The sequence below is a fragment of the Dermacentor albipictus genome, chromosome 5 (genome assembly GCF_038994185.2).
Source record: "Dermacentor albipictus isolate Rhodes 1998 colony chromosome 5, USDA_Dalb.pri_finalv2, whole genome shotgun sequence".
Lineage (NCBI taxonomy): Eukaryota > Metazoa > Arthropoda > Arachnida > Ixodida > Ixodidae > Dermacentor > Dermacentor albipictus.
The window spans coordinates 47683619-47691506 of NC_091825.1; the positions used below are offsets into that span (position 1 = coordinate 47683619).

Consider the following 7888-nt stretch of genomic DNA (forward strand, 5'->3'; position numbering starts at 1 on the left):
TGCATGCGAGTGGTTACGTAGAAAGCAGTCATTTCTGCTGCAACATTTTGACAGTGGTCCGCGCACCCAAGGCTGTAATTTCGCTTAGCTGTTAATGTACTCAGCAAATCCAAAATGCTGTCTGAATGCAGCTCGTTTAAGCTGAAACATGCTGTAAAGGCATTCTCAAGGTCAGCCACAAACTGATACAGCACACTTGCAGGGTACAAAAGGCCCCCGTTGTCCTTAAGGAGAGTGAATTGAGCTAAATTTAATACCTCCGACTTTTCTTTGCTAATCAATAGGAGATTGAGGCATTCCTCACATTTAGTCCTGAGGATACATTTTCTGGCTACATAGCCAGCCATATAAAATATAAGTCTGCTGTCACTTGATGCCACAGCACACGATGTATGGTCAGACTCTGCACTGAGCATTAAAGTATCTGCTGCATCAATATTGCCCACATCAAGACACATATCAACAAGCTGCTGCTTGCCAGAAGGACCGCTGTGCTGACTGGCATCAGGGCCTAAGAGGGAACTGAGTATTGCAGGCTCACAATTTCCTTTCGCAACCGAGTGAACAAGATTACTGAACGATAGGCAGTTTACAGCAACAACAAACTGCTGTGGCGTCGGATGGGCATTGCATCCACATGACTGCCGCACTATACCAAAAAGGTGCTCAATGGGGTCCTGGCTTGTCCGGCTCGTTAACAGGTATTTAAAACCTACGACTTCACATAGGTATTTCAGCAATGACAATACACTTGAGATAGCTAGTAACTCGGAGCCCTGTTGCAGTGGACTGGCTCAGGAAGCCACGCTGTCCTTTTGTGTGACGTTCCCAGTTGTCTAGCAGTACCAGCATGTTCTTCAGTTTGTCCGCAGATGGTGATGAAAGTCTCAATGCTTCGGCAGGAAACCGGGAAGTCATTATCAAGATGAGGTCACGGATGATCCTGCATAATTAAGACGACATAAATACAATTTTGACTGTGCAATAAAGGTGATGCAGCTAACTAGTTGTCATCACATTTTTAATATGAATTACTAGTGCTATATTATTGGAGTACTTACTCAAAGAAATGTAGTGTTGCTGCAATATCACCGCACCGTTCTTCAATCTTTTCCCGGTAGAGCTGCAGGCCCTTGACAACTTTGTCACTGAATAGCTGGAAAGCTAAAGAAACCCGCATCTTTTCGAAGTTGTTCGGGTTAGTGTGGCTGGTGGTGATGCCATGTAGTGCCTGGAGTGTCACGTTGTTCCCATCCATTGCCACGGCTCTACGTACAGCTTGTAAGGAGACCTGTAATGAACAAAAAATATGCCGCCTTGGTTGGTATATGCATATGCATCAGTAAATGAAAGGAGCATTATTTATGTTGGGATGTATTTGGATTGTAATGTATACAGTAGAAAACTCACCCGCCCTTCTGGCACCAAGTACTCATGGCTAAGCAGGCCGTTGCGCAAGCACTTGATTAAATGAGGGAAGTCGGAAAGGAAATGGAGTCGTCGCTTCAAATCCACGGGATGGGGCGCACTACACTTAGTGCCGGTCAGAGATGCTCTGATGCCCATTAAGGCCCACATCTTCCGGTTCCATGTCGCACCGTCCGACGTTATGAAGTCGACCTTGAGGCCTGCTTTCTCTGTCAGTATGACAGCCTCAACCATAATCTTTGTGAGCAGGGTCCCTTTGATGTTGCCTTTTGTTGCGAAAGCCGCCAGGACCTGTGTCCATTTTCCCACGAATGGAACGAACATTATCACCATGCCATGGTCACTTACATTGTGCTTGTCTTCATCAGAAGTAAATGGACCAAGGTCCACAAAGCCATCTATGTGGCCAGCAGAGCTTGCGGAGAGATGTTCAGATAGCTTCATCTCATCTACAATGAGACCTCCATGTAGATGGAATTCATCCATGGTGCTAGTAGCTTGTTTCAGCACATCAAAAACTTTTGTATTGAATCCAAAGCCTGCCTTGTAGCAACTGAGATACTTGCGAAGAGTTGTTTTAGAGGGTAATGCAAGTATGTTCTCTTTTCGCATGTGCTCATAGAGCTTCGCACTCCTCATTTTCATCACTATGCACTCCAAAACCCACTGTGGCGAGTACTTCATGCCTTTCGGACTCTTGCGTGATGACGCTTCAAATACGTGGTGTACCGCTTCGCGCTGTTTCGGAGGAAGCTTAGCGACTCTGGCATCAAAATCTTCCTTGGCAATCTTTTTGTTTTTGGCCGCCATCGCGACAAGCCGCTCTTCCATGGAGGTGGTGCGTTTTCTCAGACGAGCTGTTCTTTCCTTTTCCAGCTTGAGCCGCAATGCACACGCTCTCTTCACTGACAGATTGGCTCTGGTGCGTGCCGTCTGCGACTTTCTTGTAAGGAGCAACTTTCGAAGGCCCTTGCATTCAGCGCAAGGAGTTCCTGCAAATTCAAATATTTGACAATAAGAATCACATAGCGCAGTTGTACTTAAAAAAAAGGCTAAGAAGCCGAGCTTACCTTCTTGATTCACTTTTCCTTGACATTTTGTGCTGAAAATGGCACGCCCACTCACAATGCTTGCCGCCCGTAGTTTTTCTGTCAAACGCTCCGTTATTTGACTGAAGTCTGTGTCCAGCATGGCTCCCTTGCAGACACAAATTCCCTTTGTCTCCCGCAGCACATTGTCCGCTTCTGCCAGCGAACACACGACAGTGTCACTACATAACGCACCTCTAACGAATACTTGTGCGCGCACTTCATCTCCGGTGGCAGCAAACAAAACAACCTTGTCATGTACAACCTCAAGCCTAGGGCTTGTTTCTATGCTTGTTGTCGCAAAGCCAAGACTTGAGGCACCATCGTACATAAATCGGCACCAGTACTCAGGGGAAACTTCTAAACTACGAAGTGCACCAGTCGTGAACGCATCAGTTCCCGATGAGTCCACAATTTCATTGTCGTCGTTCGCTGCGCTACTGACAGAATCCTGGCGCTTCTTCTTATTTGTTGACACGCTTGCTGGAGCTGGTATTTTCCGCTGAGTCCTTGCTCTCACGGGCTTCACGGAAAGATAGGCCGGGCAACCAGGCAAGAGCGTAGGCACCGCGTCAGGTGCCAGCGATGGCTTACCACGTGGAATCCGCACTTGGCTGCCGTTGATCACATGAACGTAGTCACGCAAAATGAAATGCGGCTCAAAGTGGTGCTCACATACCGCAGCGGTTTCTGTGAGAGGCTTGTCCTGTCTTCGCAAACTCCGCTCCCACCTCAAGATGCTTTGGGAGCACCGGGATAGCCGCTTCGGCATCCCGGAGCAAAACAGTGAGAGTCCGTCTTTCTCTTTGCCATTGCGTACTTCACATGGTGCTTTCGAAGAGATATAAGACGTCTTCGTTGGTGCTACGCGAAACACACGTGAAATTTCAAGGCCACAAGCAGAAAAAACGTGCGCAACGTACCGAACGCAAAGCCGCAAAGACTTCGACCGACGCGCGCGCGGTCCTAGAAAAGAGACCTGCAGCGCCACCAGCGGCCGTCAGTGGCGTCCGGCGTGTCAAGAGCGCCCATTTCCCTTCCGTTCGTGCCACTAGAAAGTATTCTAGTTCACTATAATCCGGTGCGACGTCGGAGGCCGCGAGGCCGCGGACGGCACGCTAGCCAGTACCACGGCCGCTCAATGGAAACGCACTTGGTCAACACCCTCTAGAGAACTTAAGGCCTTCTGGCTGACCCTCTCCCCTTGAGCGACGTCACGCACAAGAGGCCAACATAGAAGTTCCGTGCAGCGTGCTACGAAGCTACGAGCGGCGCACCAGTTTTGAAAATGAAGCGCGGAAGATATACAATGGTTAACCCCGGCTATTCGGAGAAGACCGAGGGGACGAAAGCGGCGACAACAATTCAATTAGTTCCAGTTCCAATTAGTTGCCCTGCCGTTCCTTGAATAGCTTCGGGTTCGGCATGCTCGGCAATGCTCTTGCATGCTTCCGAACGCACATTTTTTTCTAGACGTGACCAGTGCATGTAGTCTCAACACTTGTGCTGTGCTTGCGATTGTGTGTACCGCGAGTCTTCATTGCCCCGGAATGTGGAGTGCCATGCCAAGATATGCCTATTAAGTGCTGCGTGCCCAATTGCCGGAGCAATTACATGTACAAATAAAGGCAGAAAAATAATGTCTTCAAGTTTCCGCAAGATGAAGAAGCCCAGAGTGCCTGGACTAGGGCGCTACCACGTGCAGACTTCATTGTATTAGCGCACTCCCGGGTAAGATGTTCAGAACTTCTTTAAATAGTTACTTTTGAAAAATACGGAAAGTTAATTGCTCAATTACAGCAAGTGCATTTACAGAAAGTGATGATTCCTCAGAGTTCGACGCCTGCGAGGATAGACATAAATCTGAATTTGTGTTAAGGCACCTTTTGTGGTGTAGCAGGAATATTTTATTGAAGAACTACGGCTGCAAGATGAATGACAAAATATTGGATGCCAATGCTAAGCAAGGAAGAGAAAAGCTGAAACTCTGCGCAATAAGGCAGCTGTTTTCGTGTAAATAGCTGCACAAATGTTTTATATCCCATTTCTAAACTCATTTGAGTTGTTGTAAATTAGTGGACTGCGGTAATTAGTGCGTCGAAAGCGAAATTATTCGTTTGACCATAATCTAGATTGTAATAAATACATGTGTCCCCAATAAGATTGTTCATACGCAATTGTGAAGCTAATCGAGTGCATTACATTCGTCATTGCCGTGTCGTAAAAACCACAAGTACAAAATACGGAAGGAGTGGTTTTTATGGATTCAATTTACTTGAAGTAATAGGTATGAAATATGGGGTATAATAAATAATAATTCGCAAAAAACGTACATTACAAAGAAGACAAAGCGCGATGCTACAAAAGCTTCTGGCATCAATACATGCACAAGCTTTACAAAGCTGTTTTGTATCTGTGCCTCTAAATAAATGCTTTGCAAGGTGCCTGCTGCTCATTCCGCAGTTTCGACTGAAGAAAACGTGTGGAGTGGTCACTAAAAGCATACGGCTGCTAGGTGAACCAAGCCGCGATCCCTTCACTGAACCCGTATGCCCGAGCGTACCGATGGCCTCTTGCCCGTGACGTCACTCGCCGAGCACTCCGGCCTTCTAGTCTAGGAGGTGTTGACTTGGTGCGGCCCGTCGCGTCGCGCCGGTTTTGCTGGGCGAGGGCGTGATGCGAGAGTTTACAGTTTCCGCCGTCGGGGCGCCACTGCTCCGGGACGCTTTGCAGGAGGAAGAGCGCCCGAGTGCTGCAGAGCCAGTGGGTCTCACGCGTCGCAGCGGGTTTCTTTATGATATACGACTGCCCTACTGGATCTGCGCACGTGTGTGATCGTGTACGGTACGAACAGACATTTTAGCACAGACAGGGCCATGCCGCTGTGCAGCACCAACGCAACCCAGGTGAAAATAATTCCCATTCCCAGCTGGATTATGAAACCGGAAATGTTTCCCAGCTGGGAAAATTCCAGCTGGAAGCGACGCAATTTCCAGCTGGAAATAATTTTATTCCCAGCTGGAAAGCATGCAGATTCCAGCTGGAAACCACATAATTTCCAGCTGGAAAGTGTGCAGATTCCATCTGGAAACCACATAATTTCCAGCTAGAATGTGCTGTATTCCCAGCTGCGACCAGTAGACATTCCAGCTGGAAATGGAAGAATCTACCAGCTGGAAGGCTCAGTGGTTCCAGCTGGAGCCAGAAAATGTTCCTACTACATTTCCAGCTTTAAACGATTCACCAGCCGCTTTAGTGTTGAGTCCTGCCCAAGTGAAATCCCAGGGTGTAAGTTCGCATCAAGCAGGATACAAACTGGCCAGAGCTCGCATGGATCTTAGCTCGCTGTCGCAAATCACAGTTAGTTGCTAATGTGATTGGCCGCAGGACCAGCCGGTCCAGTGAAAATACACACAGCCAACGCAGCACAGTGCTGAAACTTTAAATCATTTATTTGAACACCTGCAGCAAGGATCGCGGAAGCATATCTTGCATCTCCCTCAAGATGTGGAATACACTTGCGCATCTCCTTGTACACCATCTGAAAGACATATTCAAACACAGTGAGTGAAACTTAAAACAATCATGACTTTAATCCACTCAGTTCTAGTAAACAGTGACCTTTACCAAAATCAGATGGATTGTATCAACAGCTTTTGGACAGTACCATAGTGTACCTTCGTCACAGCCGGATTATGTTAATGTGGCGCAAGGCCTCAACCTGAGCTCTCGCAAGGCTCTCAACTTGAGCTGCAGAAGCGATGCAGTGATTGTTAAATTGCTTAGCACCGTTGACTGTAGCTTTAGTCAAAATGGAGTTCAAATGAGCTCACTTGTATTTTGAACTAGGCGTGTGATGTAACTCAACAGCCTCCCAAGAAGCATTTATCTTCTGAATAACGCAGGAGCTTGAGGACCAGTCTTTTTATGTTATCGTTGTTTTGCACCAATTTAAATGCCTGTTTGCAAACACGCACTTGCAGAGAAAGCACGCCATAATTGTGCTTATATTGTGTTGCGCAGATTGACACATACACACTAGTATTTCATAGGTGTATGCGCAACATTGGGCACAAACATTGCATGGCACTATTTCCAAGTGGACTATTGGAGACAAAAGGGGCTTACGCAAACTGGCAAGCACTTCGCATATACAGGATGATAATTTTTAGTTTTTATACAATTTTTAAAAATCGCCTGTTGAAGATACCATAATTCTAGTCCTTGAGCTGGACCCTTCAGAGAGGTGGAGATTACTTGCACAAAAAATCGAAACACATATTCAACTAATTGTAAAAAATGAAACAACTTCCTAATTTATTACATTACGGCACATATAGGAATCTACGAATTGTAGCCGATGAGATTGCCAGGTGCATCCACTTGGAGTTTACTTCCAGAATGACACCAGTTGGAAATATGCGTCATCAAATTCGCCATAAATGTGCACTGTTGATTTACTTACTTTTTTATCAAAACACTCTTTTATGCATTGGAGCACAAAAGTAATTGGAACGCCTATTTATTTCGTCTCACACTTTGGAAAATAATATCTCGAAACTGGCGCAATTCTGGAAATTCATTTAAAGTGGATGCATTTTGCAAACTCACAGGCTACAACTCGTTAATTGCATTGTATACAGCAATGTAATTAATTAAGAAGTTAATTTGTCAATTTTTGATAATTAGTTGAAGATTTGTTGCGATTTTGCGTGCTAATAATCGTGTACCTCTTCGAATAATTCAGCTCAGCGACATTAATTATGCTATCTGCCACAGGTGAATTCTACAAATTCCGTAAAACAAAGATGATCACCTTGCATACGAACATCACGTACAGCATGGACCTATGATATCATGCTCGAGCGTGCCAACTTTCAGGATAAAAATGAAGATTAATTACGTTCAAAACATAAACAAGTGAAATATTTACCTCGATATGGTAGAATCAGGGCTGGAGAAAACGGTGCTGTTCGATCCGCACTGGTGAATCCACAACACCACAAATTACAGCAATAAAAACCGTTGACACCCGCTTGCCTGTACTTGTAACGTCGTCCAGAGAAGAAACTGTTTAGAATGAATTACTTCATATGCAAGATCATGCAGGTTCCTCATAAAAACTTGTTCATCAATCACTAAAGCACACCCGAGAGTTTCACGTTGTTTTACTGCCCGGCTATGTGCCGCCATGTGCTGTACGAAACTGGGGGCACCGTGGCGTCGTCATATTTTATATATTCGGCCTGCATCTGTAATGCTGCTGTTTGCTTCGAATAAAAATCCGAGCTTGTCTGCGAACTACTAATATTGCAATACCAGCCTATTATTTTATTATTAGTGTCAAAAGTGCACATCAAGACAAGATACGA

At 45.8% G+C, this 7888-nt stretch overlaps 1 long non-coding RNA gene across 1 annotated transcript; it reads right to left on the reverse strand.

The window, feature by feature from the left end:
* Window positions 1-5950: 5950 nt before the first annotated feature.
* On the reverse strand, window positions 5951-7588 carry LOC135899185 (uncharacterized). Its single transcript, XR_010563555.2, has 2 exons — window positions 7450-7588; window positions 5951-6057 (listed from the first exon to the last, which is right to left on the reverse strand). It is a non-coding gene; the product is annotated as an uncharacterized lncRNA (long non-coding RNA).
* Window positions 7589-7888: the final 300 nt, after the last annotated feature.